Source organism: Eptatretus burgeri, chromosome 1, assembly GCF_056783735.1.
Source record: "Eptatretus burgeri isolate ZD-2024b chromosome 1, Ebu_testis_v1, whole genome shotgun sequence".
Taxonomy (NCBI): domain Eukaryota; kingdom Metazoa; phylum Chordata; class Myxini; order Myxiniformes; family Myxinidae; genus Eptatretus; species Eptatretus burgeri.
In genome coordinates this window covers 26,306,008-26,320,627 of record NC_140961.1, presented here as the reverse complement: position 1 = coordinate 26,320,627, position 14,620 = coordinate 26,306,008, and the positions used below count along the sequence as shown (strand labels likewise).

Here is a 14,620-nt window from a genome sequence, read left to right as displayed (position 1 = left end):
AAGCAGATAGAGAAAACCGAGTCAAGAGAAATTTATACAGAGGGCACTCGAGTACTCCGAATAGACTGAAAAACCAGGCTGAGTTTCCTCCCTCTGTCCCTCTTCCTCCACCAACAGATGGTGCCTCTCACCATTCCAACCTCAACACTTCATTCATTCCAGTTCAATGTAGTGAACCATCCATCATGTGTTCATTCCCGACTCGACCAGGCTATTTGACTTGAATTTTCATGTTCTTGAACAATTGCAATTAAACACAAGAAAACAAAAATATATTTAGCAATTAAATTTATTTTCAATATTTATTTCACATGCAACAACACAGTACAGGCAAAACAGAGGATGCAACAAATATGGTATCATTATCATCATTATCATCAATCAGCTCCTGGCTTCCAAACTGGAAACCTGCATCCTCCAATGAAGCATCTCACAATGACTGGACCCTGCCAGAGATCTTTCATGATATTAATGTTGAAGAGTTCTCTGTTCAGGGTGACAATGGGATCAAAGGGGTTATAAGTTAGACTGAGTTTTCAAAAGTAAATATGCAGTCAAGGCTCATGGAAGAAAGAATACACTGAACAGATCAGGACATAACAGGACAAAAGGAACAGCATAGAGAGGGGGAAACATCAATAGTGGAATTGAAGGACAAGATAGAGGTTGCTTGAACAAACAATGGGTGCAGGGAGGAATAGGGGGCAGGAAAGGGGATGCACGGGGTGGACACGATGGATACAGAAGGAAACTCATGAAGGAAAAACTGGAAATGAAACAAGTGGTGACGTGGGTGTTCTGGTGTCTGGGTGGCATGAATGAAATGTGTCCCTGTGACATCAAGGTGGTGTTGGAGAGGAAGCATTTTTGTTTCTGTGTGAAGATGGTCAATATCAGTGAATTGGGGACAGGCTGTGATGATTCTGAATGTGTTGTTGAGTGAAACGTGAGCTTTTCTGTGAGGAAGAGAGATTGAGACCCATGTTTGTAAGATTATTTTGCATGAGTGTGTCTGGGGACAGGACATTGAAATGTTTAATTGGTAAGGGTGATGGTTCTACTTCTTGACACATCCTCACACCACATGCTGCCATGCTTGAACACATTCCATGGCACTTTCAATGAAACCTCCCAGGTCACTCAAGGTACACTTTTGTTTGGGCAACCAGCAGCATAACGGATGTGTCATCATCTTGGCAGTAACAAGTGTTGGGTCATTGCTGTATCCCCATTTATTTGGGATACCTTGCAGCATCCCACTACAGCGTGCAGGCAGATAAGACATCGACATTCTTGCCAGGGCTCGTTTGACCTTGCTGGCATGCATTATTTGGGCTGCAGCATCAATCTGGAGGTGTCGTAATCACCCGTCAGGCTTTCGTGCCACATTTGAATCCGAGTGGGAGCAAGGTCCAAATTGAGTGCTTGTGTGGTGGTGAGGAAACTCTTTTTGGACCCCTCACCTGCACCACAATGACAACTGATGATGTTGTGGATGTCTTCCATATGTACTCTGCTTTATACTTTCCTTTCTGCTGGTAATTCTGCTCCTCTCCTTTTGGATGGAGTGATGCCAGCAGACAAGAGATAGTTTTATTATCTTGCCAAAACGAAGTTTTTGCAAGATATGTTCGTCAGCTTGTATGTTTTTTATTTCTTTATTTCTTTATTTTTTTGTCTGTCATCACGTATCTATCACTCTGCAGAGCACAGTTATCATTGGAAATTTTTGTAACTCGCATATCAGTCCTCTCGAGGTCCCTTTCAGCGCATAAAAATTTCAAGGTCAAGGTCAAAGGTCAAGGTCACCTTGTTGCAAATCACGGGAGTCGACAAAGCCCTTATTTTTTGAGTAATTTTGATTGTATCGTCTTCAAACTTCATGGGAATATAGTTCATGGTCTGGCGCTCAGCTGATTAATTTTTGGTGGCATTTGGCCTTGACCTTCATGTTTAGCGCTGGAGGTCGAAAGTTTTTGACCCCAAGGTCAAATTTTGAAATCTTAGGTACCAGATCGTGTCACAACTCAAATTGAACACCTCGATGAGTGCTTTCTAGATATGTCAAGCTTGAGACATTATGACGTCATTTGGTGACGTTGTGAGGCAAATGCATATTTTTCATGTTTACTCTGCAGAACGATTCTCATCAGAATGTCTCGAAGGCAGATATTCCTCAAGGAGTCGGTCCTGGTGGATAGCAGCTCTGTTCACCTCAGTTTGACCTTAAAGAAGTCACAGGTGGTCACCTTTTGGCAAGAAAGGTGTTTTTTTTTCATTGGTTGGTTCGAGACATCTGGGAGCACATTTGTGATGGACTTGGGCCAAAGATTAGCTCCGGCAAACCCCAGAATAATTATGGGAATAATTGTGGCCGTTAAAGAAAAAGAGTGAGGACATGAAGTAAAAATTTTCAGGAAAGGAAGAGAACATTGAAAAGGTGAAACTCGAAGAATAAAGGAAGGATAAAATAAGAACATCCACTAATCATCGCAAAAACAAGAATTCTGATTCCCAACGCATAAACAACCAAATGTGTGATGTAAACAATCCGGAATCACACAATGACAGAAGGCAGATGGACAGAGAAGTTTCATCATTCAAAGATTCCTCTCATCTGCGAGATGATGAACCAAGTGGAATACTCACCTCACATGACAGAACGTCTCGCTCCTCAAACCCATCTTTACTGTCCAGTTCAACTTACGCACACCCCTCATTCAGCCTCATCTCCTTGATCGAACGTGTGTCTAAGGAGATTAGACAGAGGGGAAGAAAGAGAAAATATGGAATTACAGTGAGATCTACAGAGGCTTGTGGTTGTACAACTCGGTGAAGTGAAATCTTGCTTGACAAACCAATAATATCCTCTCCGTCATGAAACAAAAACCGACTACGTTATTGTTGTTGATACGATTAATTTATGTGATGTAATGGGACACAGATGAGGGTCAAACCTATGATAGAGAAATGTTCTGAATAATTCCATGTCAATTTCATTGTGACGCAATCATGTCATGCCACGTTGTGTCGAATGCTTTCCCCCTGAGGATCGAATGTGGAAGTAACAATTTCAATACCGGGTAAGTCCGCATCTGACAGCAATCACTGCATTGAGATACAGGGAGTGTGTTTACAGTGTGTCATGTACACTGGGTAGTTTGAAACTGATTGTATTGATGGGTCAGCGAATGCATCGCTCCTGAGCAGGAGTCGTTATCCAGGGACGTCATCTTATTGGAACATCACTTCTTTAATTTGTGGCTTGATAACATCTTCTGATCTTACTTTGGAAACCTTTCCTCTCCTCACGTTAAAGAGCCATGTAAAATAGCTAATGGAATACCCTGCTTTGAATGTGTTCAGCGATTTTATCCTTCTCGTTTTCTGGATGGAATGAATTGTTAAAGAATGTGATCAGTGTGTTTCTTGGATGATCCCTATGCTGGTGTCTGGGAAATACTTTCAAATTTGCTCAGAATGTGTTGTCACTTCCAAAACCTGAGCGTGCATGAGATGCATGTGCTGAATGATCATGGCACGATACAATTACGTCAGGTGGAAACTTGCAATAAGGAGTTCCGCACATCCCTTGTGCCAAAAAGGCCCTTGGAATGAAAGCTGAAACAGTGCTTCAACAATTACGCTGTCATTTCTACATGTGTGTGTGTTTTTTATGGTGGAAGAGAAATCAACAAAATGTGATCATCGCCCCTCTCTCTCCCTCGTAGCAAACAGGTAAATATAAAATCATCAAAAAACTCACTTACCTGCTCTGTGGGCAGATTGTTTTCTGCTGATGAGACATTGCAGTTTCTGGGTGTCAACCTGGGAGAGAAGGTGCTTCATCTCCAGTCAGCAAAATATTTTTTCCTGGCATTGCAGTTTGATGAAAGGAAGGAAGAAGAAGTTTAATGATGTCATTGAGAGAGCAGCTGTCTGATAACCTGCTGAGTAATTGATGTTTATATTCAAATTATGCTGTGATTGGCTGTTTGATCAGCACGTGTCCGAACTCAACAGAATCAAGAATATCAAAACTGAAAATCATTTTCAGATATTGCAGTGAGGATTCAATAATAACGTAGAAAATACGTAATTCAATTGGAGTGTGGATGTAAAAGAAAGTGGAAGTAAAATTATGTTGAATTTAGCAATGCTGTGAGATGATGTATGGCTTTGCGATCGTTAAACCGTGACCCCTCAATAAGATGATCTTCCCATCAAAAAGGTGAACCAAAAACACAACTTTCAATAAAAAGACAAAATAATCAGGAATCTTAACAATATGAAAACCTCTGAAGATTTTCTAACTCACTCAATTGGTCACCTGTCATGAATTCTTGCTCCTCAAATTTAACATTAAATTCACACACACTGTGTGTGTGTGTGTGTGTGTGTGTGTGTGTGTGTGTGTGTGTGTGTGTGTGTGTGTGTGTGTGTGTGTGTGTGTGTGTGTGTGTGTGTGTGTGTGTGTGTGTGTGTGTGTGTTCCTCACTCAAACTCCACCTCATCTTGAATGTGTGATGAAGGAGTCTCAACAAAGGCTGAGGAAGAAACAAAGAATGTTTTAATACAAACTCAACGATGTCTCACGGGATCAGAAATAGGGAAAGTCTTCTTGAGACATAAAGGATAAAGAGCTGTCTAAATCCCAGTTGTATTATGGGAAGATACACCAATGGAAGAAAGGAAGTTTATGCTTGACAAATGTATTTGAGTTTTATGAAGCAGTTTCTCATTGGATGTGCAGAGAGTGAACAAAAAATTGGAAACATCAAAAGAATGTTACTTTTCGGTTGTTGAGCCACCACTTGCATCCAGCAAGGCATGGATACGACAAGGTGTGGAGTCAAAAAGGATCAAGAATTGCAGAACTGGAATGTAGCACCATTCTTCCACAAGGAAGTCCTCCAATTCACGTCGGTTTGATGAAGCAGAAACCGCTTTATCAGGGGCCAACAAGAAACCCCTCCCAGCAGGGAAGAAATTCTGCATCATGGGATGCAGATGATCATTAAAGACGGTAATGGAGCACGCTGCATCAACCCTGCCTTCTGATGGAATGAGTGGACCCAAGTGATGCCAGAAAAGCATACCCCACACCATGATGAAACCGCCACAAGCTTTCAGTTTTTGAAATAGGCACTCAGAGTTGTATAAATCCCTGTGTTTTCGCCACATGTGCACACGTCCAATCGTCGAGATCAAGGTGAAGGATGACTCATCAGATCATATCACGTTCCTCCACGACTCGGCAGCCCATTACCTGTGGAACTCCTTGGATCACTGGCCCCACAAACGGGCATTGCCAGTTCTTATGAGCAGTTTGTGCAGAGCAACGTGGCTTTGATTTTTAATCCTGTGAAGTTTCCTTCAGATTGTTTAAGATGATACAGGATTCTCACAAGCTACATTGAACTTTTTACACTGTCCATCATTGCTCCCGTTTCACCTCACAGTCCAGACTTATGCCCGTGCATCACGCTCGTCGAGTGTACGCTTCCATCCACTGTTGCCCTTTGATGATGATGTATTTCCTTTGTCCCAGACTGACATAACTTTTGAAACATTTCCTTTTGACATGTTCGCAATTTCCCCAGCCTTTGCCACTGAAGCGACTGCCAATCCCCACCAATATTTGCACCCCGTTAAAAGTCATTGAGGTGACCTCCTGCAGCCATACTGGCTCTAAATACGAGACTCGAGCCGCAGTTGAGTTCATTCCCTCCCAACCCCAAGTCCTCAACCACCATCAGGTCATCAACTACCCCCCCCCCCAAGTTCTCAAAGCTCCACCCAACCACAAATCCTTAAAAGCAACCCCCGCACCCCACGGACCACAAGTCCTCAACCACCCCTCACTCTTCTTCCAATTCTCTGTCCCCTTTCTGCCCCCCCCACCACCCCAAATATCTGCCCTCCCCTCCCCCGTTCTTCCCATTTTTAACAAGGGACTTATTCCCATTCGTTAAGAAAAAGGATAAAAGTAAATATCGATGGGACAATGTTTAATTCCTAATTTCTCAAGATTCCCTCATAAGTTCACTCAATGATAATAAAAAACATACAAGGTCATCCGTGATGGGGAAAAAATGTTGTAGGGTTGGACTCCACATCGGACATTCTGCTTTGAGTCACCTAACAATGAATGGAGGCCCTGATAATCAGACATGAGATCAGGGCCGTCACTCTGGACATATCTCACGCTTTTGATGCAGTCTGGCATTCTGCCTTACTCTCCAAACTCTCTTCCTGTAAAGGCCAACTCCATACATGACTGAATGACTTCCTCCTCTCTCGTAACCTTTGTGTGGCATTCAATGGAATCTTTTCATCTCATCACCCTGTCAAGACTGGATTGCCCAAGCAGTGGGCCGAGTTCTATTCCTGATCTTCAACAATCATCTCACTGACTCTGGAAAATCCTCTTTATCTATTTGCTGATGACTCCACCCTCTGCCGTGACATCAATTATCCTTCAGGAAGGCAGGCTCCAGCATCAGCCCTCTCTTCAGGCCTTGGAAAAAAATGACAACCTGGCCAAAGGCTTGGAATGTCTTTCAATCTTGACAAATCTCACGCTCTTATTTAATTTCTCTCCAAAATTATAGTCTGACAAACCACACCTCTTGTCCCACCTCCCCCTGCCAATCTACTTTCTTACCAATCCTCTTCAGGAAGTTCATTCAATCAAGCTCCTGGGCTTCACTATCAGCAATGATATTTTTTGGGCAAACCACATTTCAAAGTTGGCCTCCGAAGCCATTCTCCGAATGACCACACTCCGTCATACAAAGTCCTTCCTTGGCACACCTGAACTCAAATCCACCTCCAAGGGCTTCATGAGCAGCTTGGTGGAGGACTTCTCTCTATCCTCTGGGCTGGTTCCCGTCTCACATCTCTCCCTGCTTGATGCTGTACAAACCAAGGCCTTCAAGATCATTGGAATTTCCCTCACTGAATCTGAGTCGAGGACGAACCTCTGGCTGTCACTTCACCGCCACAGACAGGTCAATGGTTTCTCTGTCTTTGAACACCTCATTTCCAGGATTGCACGTTCTGATCTTTCTGTGCTTTGTCACCCCCAGGTTTCTGCAGGGCTCACAAGGTCCACCATCAACCCCCTTCTTGTGAAACTACCAAAATCCAGGTCACTGCACACCTCCAATCATTTGTTCGTCTTTTTTCTTGCCTCAAGAATCAACTTCCACATCCTGTTCAATCGCATTCTTCCCTCCAGGTCTTCAATACAGCTGTTCACCACCATCTCAGATCATCACCATTTGAACAACATGATCTTTTCTGCCCTTGTGAACCCCGCCCAAACCCCTCCTCTGTTAAATTTTTCAGTCTTCCCTCCTGGGAGTTTCCTTGTGTCCATCTTGTGCATGCCATGCATGTTTTGCTTCCTGTTTTAGTCTGTTACATCCCAATGCAGCTGTTAGTCTGTGAAGAGCAGTGTTGCAGCTCTTCCACGAGCTTCGACTATGTGTACAAAAAAGACCCTTCAGACGGCGAAGACACTTTAAGATCCCTCAAACCTCAAAGACTCTTCAGCTCCTCTATATCACGAAACACAGTCTCACTACGACCGCCCTTCATCAGGAGAAGAGCGTCCATTCCACAAGGCTATTCATGTTCATTTAAAATGTGGTTTGAGCATTCCTCCTATAACCGCTCACCAGAGATCGGTGACTTTCCTCAAATTACACTGTGATTGTCTTCCTGATCAAATTTGGTGCAAAATTTACAGAAACAGGGGTATTGGAATTGAAAAATACTTTCAGGAATCATAGAGGATTCAACAAAAGTCGAAAAGCAAATAAATAACACAATCACTACACAGAAACAAAACACTGAAATGAAGTAGAATTTTCTGAAAAAATTGGTGAATTTGGTAATGCGGTGACACAGGCATTGTTAACACAGCAACTCCAACCATGATATGATTATTCTCTGAACGTAAAACAAAGTTATTCCAAAATTAATCATAATTATGTTAAATGGGAAGAGGAAAATAAAGAGGAAACTTGGCAAAATGAAAACATCAATCAATGTACAAACGAACTTGAAAGCTCACCTGCTGGGACAACTTGCACCTTATTGTGGAGATCAACTCTCAGCTCATTCCCCATGTTTCTCAACCTCGACATTGTCATTGTCAAAAGAACAATCTTCACAATATTTTTCATCCTCAACCTCACATTGATTTCAAAGAAGATCCTCATCCTCACAGTCACACTCAACATCCTCACAATCACAGGACAAAAACACTTCATGCTTCCCTCTGGGAACCATAAAAAAGGAAAATTAAATAATTAAAACAAATAATTGTCATAGAAAAATATTAGGAAAAAATAAATAAATAAATATTGGCAAAAAAATGAAAATTTTTTTTAAAAAAATGATTCAAAAAGCAGGACACCAAGACGAAACACTCAATGTTTCCGTCCAGGAACCATCTTCACATTCAGAATTGTCATCATCTTCACATTCACACTCAATGTCATCATCTTCACAATCACAATCATTGTCATCATCTTCACAATCACAATCATGATCATGATCTTCACAATCACAATCCTCTTCGTCATCTTCACAATGACAATCATGATCTTCACAATCACAATCATCTTCATCATCTGCACAATCACAATCATGATCATGATCTGCGCAAATGCCTTCATCTTCATCATCTTTGTTGTCTTTTCTAGCAACACACACACAATAATAAGCAAAACTTCGTTTTAGAGAACATTTCACTGTGTTGGTAAAATGAAGCAAGAATAGCATGGGCAGTCATAATTATAAATATAAATATATACACTACTGTGAAAATGACTTTTGCACTGTGTGTGTGTGTGTGTGTGTGTGTGTGTGTGTGTGTGTGTGTGTGTGTGTGTGTGTGTGTGTGTATGTGTGTGTGTGTGTGTGTGTGTGTGTGTCTGCATGCCTACGCATATCCGTATATATATATATATATATATATATATATATATATATATATATATATATATATATATATATCTTTTTTTTTATACAGTGCCGATCGAAAGTCTTTACCCCATTTCAAATTTTTCACTTTTTCTTGCCTTATCACCTGGAATTGAATTGCATTAAACCAGACTTTTTCATCCTTTATTTACACATCGTAACCAACAAATTCCAAGTGAAAATCAAAAGAAAATTTCTGATTTAATGTAATTTAATTCCAGGCTATAATGCAAGAAAAGATGAAAAATTTGAAAGGCGGTGTGCACTTACTATAGGCATTGGAGAAAAAAAAATTATGTATGATCTCATATGATATATATATATATATATATATATATATATATATATATATATATATATATATATATATATATATATATATATATATACACATACATACATACATACATACATAAATAAAAGCCTGGTGTTGGCTTCATGGTTGGGGTGGTGGGCTTGGGATCTGAGGGTCCTGAGTTCAAATCCCACTCAGCTGTTGAATTAATACCAGGTGGGGTTGACTGCCTGTTATTCTTCCGAGGTTGGCAAAATAAATTCCAGCTTACTGGTATCCTGTGGAGGAGTGTCAACCTGTTCAGGATTGTGCCCAAGAGCCAAGGAGACTGCTTCGGTAGCACCAACGCTCTGCACAGAGCATGGTTGCAATGGATATATATATATATATATATATATATATATATATATATATATATATATATATATACATCTATATATACATCTATATATATATATATATATATATATATATATATATATATATATATATATATATATATATATATATATATATATATATATATGAAAGCCTGGTGTTGGCGCAGTGGTTAGGGCAGCGGCTTGGGATCCAAAAGGTCCTGAGTTCAAGCCCCGTTGGGCCACTAAATTAATACACTAGGGGGTTGACTCAGCCTGTCATCCTTACGAGGTCGGCGAAATGAGTACCAGTTTACTGGGCCGGTGTATACCCTGGTTAAAATAGGTGTACCATATCCCTGTGTCGTAAGAGGCGACCAGGGTTGCGTCAGGAAGGGCATCCGGTGTAAAACATGTGCCAAATCACTATGCGGATCATACGGATGATCCGCTGTGGCGACCCCTATCGGGAGCAGCCGAAAGAAGAAGAAGAAGATATATGTAAATATATATATATATATATATATATATATATATATATATATATATATATATATATATATTACGAATTTGGAATTCAATCGCACACAACATACAGGTTCCCTTAGTCAGCTATGTCGATAAGTGCATGTTCCCGAGATAGCTCACCTTCCATTGTTTAAATGGTTTGAAATCGATTATATGAGCTGTTTGGTGGTCACGTGATTTGGGGGAGAGGGGGTGCTTCCAACTACTTCCGGTATTTCGGTGTCACCTCTGGTTCTGAGTACTTGTATTTTGGTATTGATCGGTAAGGTCCTTATTTTCATCGGTAAGGTAAGGTAAGGGATCCCCAGGGGATGAGAGTATATGGAGTGGGTACCGGGTGAGGATGATTGGGCGCCCTCGTCAAGAAGTGTTCGAACTTCTCGAGTGTCGGCCATGAAGAGGGGCAGGCCCGGTGATGGAAGTACTTAAAAGTTGGAGGTGCGGGAAAGGGTTAAGGATAAAGAGGAGCCGGGGGATAAATTCCCAATTATAATTTCGGCTGTGGAAGGGTCCAAGTCGTTAATTTTCAATCACCCTATAAAATTGGCTACCGTAATTGGAAAATAATTTGGTGACGTACATTGTGCAAGGAAACTTCGATCGGGTGACCTACTGATCCAGTGCAAATCGGTGGCCCAGCGGGAAAAGATTCTGAGAGTCTCTCTTTTTGGGGATATTCGAATATCTGCTCACATCCCCAGGTCTTTAAGGGAATGCTGGGGAGTAATTTACGGGATTGACCTGGACATTGATATGGAGGTTATCAAGAGGCATTCGGCTGACATGGGAGTCGGGGAAGCCCGTAGTCTTACGTCGGTGAGGGATGGTGTGAAGGTCGATACCACATGTGTGGTGTTGTCCTTCTCCATCCCGGTCCTTCCCCCTAAAGTGTTCCTGGGCTACCAAGCCTTTCCTGTTCGGGAGTATATCCCTCCCCCTTTAAGATGTTACAAATGCCAAAGATTCGGTCATACTGCAGCATCCTGTCGGGGTAAACGGCGTTGCAGCAAGTATAATGGGGATCATGAGTCTGAGAGTTGTACGTGCGTTAAGATGTGCTGTGCCAATTGCGGTGGGGAGCACAGTGCAGCTTACAGAGGTTGTCTGGAATTTCAAAGAGCGGCCCAGATTCAGCAAGTGAAAACCACTGGGAAGTTATCGTATGCGGAGGCGGTGCTCAAGGTCCCCAAAGATGTGTTGCCAGTCAAAGAAACGAATAGGATTACTAAAACTCCAGCTCCGGTTAAGATACAAACAGTTTCGGTTGGTTGTCAGATGGAGACAATAGATCAGGATTGCCAAACTGAGGATTCAAGTGCCATGGTGGTTTTGAACATTTTTAAATTGGGGTTAATTGGATTTATTACTGAGGTGGTAAATTGCACAGCTGTTGCACAAAGGAGATCGGAGAAGATTAGCATTATTGCTTCAGCAGCCTGCAAACATCTGGGATGGGATGGTATTTCTACCAAGGATATTAATAAGATATTTAACAAGACGGGCAATAAAAAAGAGAGAGAAACCAGTCCTGATGCCAAACAGTCGCAGGACCCAATGTGATTTATGTTAATAATCCAATGGAATGCTAAAAGTCTCGTGGTGCACGGGTCCGAATTTAAAAAATACGTCTCTGAGTTGTTAACTAAACCGGATATTATTTGTTTTCAAGAAACATGGCTCAAGGAGCATAATCGATTCCATATGCCAGGGTATACCCTGATTCATAGGGATAGAGCTCGAGGTAAAGGGGGTGGGTGTGGCATTATGGTGAAATTTGGTCTTCCCTTCACGGAAACGGAAGACATTACGGAGCTGGAGTGTATTCTTATCAAGATCCATGGCTCAAGGGGGAGGGTTACAGTTATAAACTCCTATAATCCTTGCCAACCATTGATGCACAAGAGTCTTCAGGAGGTTTTTAGAAGGTGTGAGGGGGTGGTACTTGTTTGTGGCAATTTCAACAGCCATAATATTCTCTGGGGCTCCAAAGACACTGATAGGAACGGCGATATTATTGAGGATTTGATCGATGAGTTCGACATGGTGATATTAAATGACGGACAGGGAACATGTATAAATCCATCCACAGGGAAGATGTCCCCTCTGGATATCACTCTTATTTCTTCAATAGAAGCTGCGAGATGCGATTGGGAAGTCCATGATGACAACCTAGGGAGTGATCACTTTCCTGTGATCACAAATCTCCAATGTGAAAGGGGTTCTGTGGACTCACTCGGTCCGGCTTCTTGGAACTTTTCTAAGGCGAATTGGGGTCAGTTTTCAGATCGATGTGTCAGGGAAGTGAAGGAAGAGATTGGTGTTCACAACATAGATAGCATCAATAAGAATATTGTTCAAATTATGTATAACATTGCTTGGGAAACAATCCCAACCTCAATTCCTTCAGGGGGTAGGAAAATTAAGGTCCCCTGGTGGAATGAGGATTGCAAATTGGCAATCCAGGGAAGATGGTCGGCTCTAAAGAGACTTAGGAAAACCCTCAGGTTGGAGGACGTTATAGAGTATAAGAGGAAAAGGGCGATAGCCCAAAGAACTATAAAACGGGCCAAGTCTGCCTCTTGGAAATCATTTTGTTCATCAGTTAATCCGGATACCCCTCTCAAAACTATATGGGGAAGAGTCAAAAGTATACAGGGAGTTAAGTTGGGAGGGAGATCTTTTCCAGTGATTATTTCCCAGAACATAGTCCTGTGTTCTAATGCAGACAAGGCAGAAGCCGTGGGCCAATTATTTTCTAGTAGTGAGAATATCATAAAGGATGACGTTTTAGAGGCTCGTTTTCCCCAAGTTGTAAGTCAAACCAGGGTGATCACCAATACAGTTCTGCCTTCAAACCCTTCACTCAATCTGGACTTCACTATTTGGGAACTGAAGCAGGTGATTCGTTCGGTAAAGAATAGCGCCCCAGGCCCGGATCAGTTATCGTTCCTTATGTTCAGAGACTTGGATGATCGGGTGTTGTGAGAGTGTTCCTGAGTTTCTTCAATAGGATTTGGGCTTTTGGGAAGTGATGTGGATTTTTTAAACCCACTTTGTTGTGATCGTTGTCCTCCTGAAGGATTCTAACTAGTCGATTGTGGAATCCTATTTGACTTCAGACAGAGTTTAACGTTTGTCCGATTTGATTATAAAACCCTCCAAAAAACCCGATCGAAACTGATGTCCACACAAGTCCTTCCTTGTGAAACAATTTATTTCCTAATTATACACCATACACTTCTCACCCTTGTACAATGAACTTAAGAATCCCCATTTGATTGCAATATTATTTGGTTCTATTTCATTTATTCTTATTTTAGTTAACAGTTAGACTAACCCAATTCAATTCACTTCTTCATTACATCAGAGTTTTATTCTAACTTGGTACTTGGTCAGTTCCAAGGAGTACGAGCCACTGAGAAACTATACTTCCTCACGTGCTCGTACTCAGAACAATGTGCCTTTCAAAATATTTATACTTCCATGAGAGAGAGGTTGGGGGATATTCACCCAGACTGTAGACGTGTCCTTTAGACAAAAAGCCACTTCGTACATTTTCTAAGCAAAGGTTCATTTATCAGCTCGGTCACTCTGCTCCAGAACAACACATTTCTTATCATTTAGGGCAAAAGTCTTTTGGCCAGAAATGACAGCCAATTCAATTTGCAGCATAAAAGTTACATTTCTGAAACTCCATTTGTTACAATTTAAAATACATTAATATAAATTTTTCCCCCACACAAGCTTCCCTGTGATTGGAAACACGCTATTGTAATTCCTATCCTGAAAGAGGGGAAAGATGGCACGGTCCCATCTTCATATCGCCCGATCTCCCTTATCTCAATTGTTTGCAAATTAATGGAGAAAATGGTGAATAACCGATTGGTCTTCTTCTTGGAAAAGAACAACCTATTGTATAAAGCCAAGAGCGGTTTTCGAAAGGGACGGTCCGTTATGGATCACATTTCCGCACTGGCAAATGATGCAAGGAAATCCCGAGGTAATCAGGAGTGTCTTCTGGGAGTGTTCCTCGATATCCAAAAGGCATACGATTCAGTCTGGAAAAATGGCCTCCTTTATAAACTGAGTAATCTCAGGGTCAATGGCAGAATGTACGATTGGATTGGTGACTTTTTATCGAATAGAACATTTCAGGTGAGGGTTGGCCTGAGCCTCTCCTCTTCGTTTCATTCTGAAAAGGGCATTCCCCAGGGAAGCTGCTTTAGCCCAACACTCTTTAGTATTATGATAAATGATGTTGCCTCCATCCGCAAGCTCCACAGCAAGTTATTTCTGTTTGCTGACGACATTGCTATGTGGATTCGGTGTAAAAATCTTGCTATTTCGAGTAAAAAACTCCAGGTCCAAGTTTATCATATTTTCCTGTAAGAAGAAAACGGATGACATAGCAATGGTAATTAATGGCACTTGCATCCATCCA

At 41.5% G+C, this 14,620-nt stretch overlaps 1 long non-coding RNA gene across 1 annotated transcript; it reads right to left on the bottom strand.

Annotated features, from left to right (window-relative positions):
* Positions 1–314: 314 nt before the first annotated feature.
* Positions 315–4,017, bottom strand: LOC147034063 (uncharacterized). Its single transcript, XR_015059346.1, has 3 exons — positions 3,771–4,017; positions 2,650–2,750; positions 315–486 (listed from the first exon to the last, which is right to left on the bottom strand). It is a non-coding gene; the product is annotated as an uncharacterized LOC147034063 (long non-coding RNA).
* Between the last annotated feature and the right edge of the window lie 10,603 nt (positions 4,018–14,620).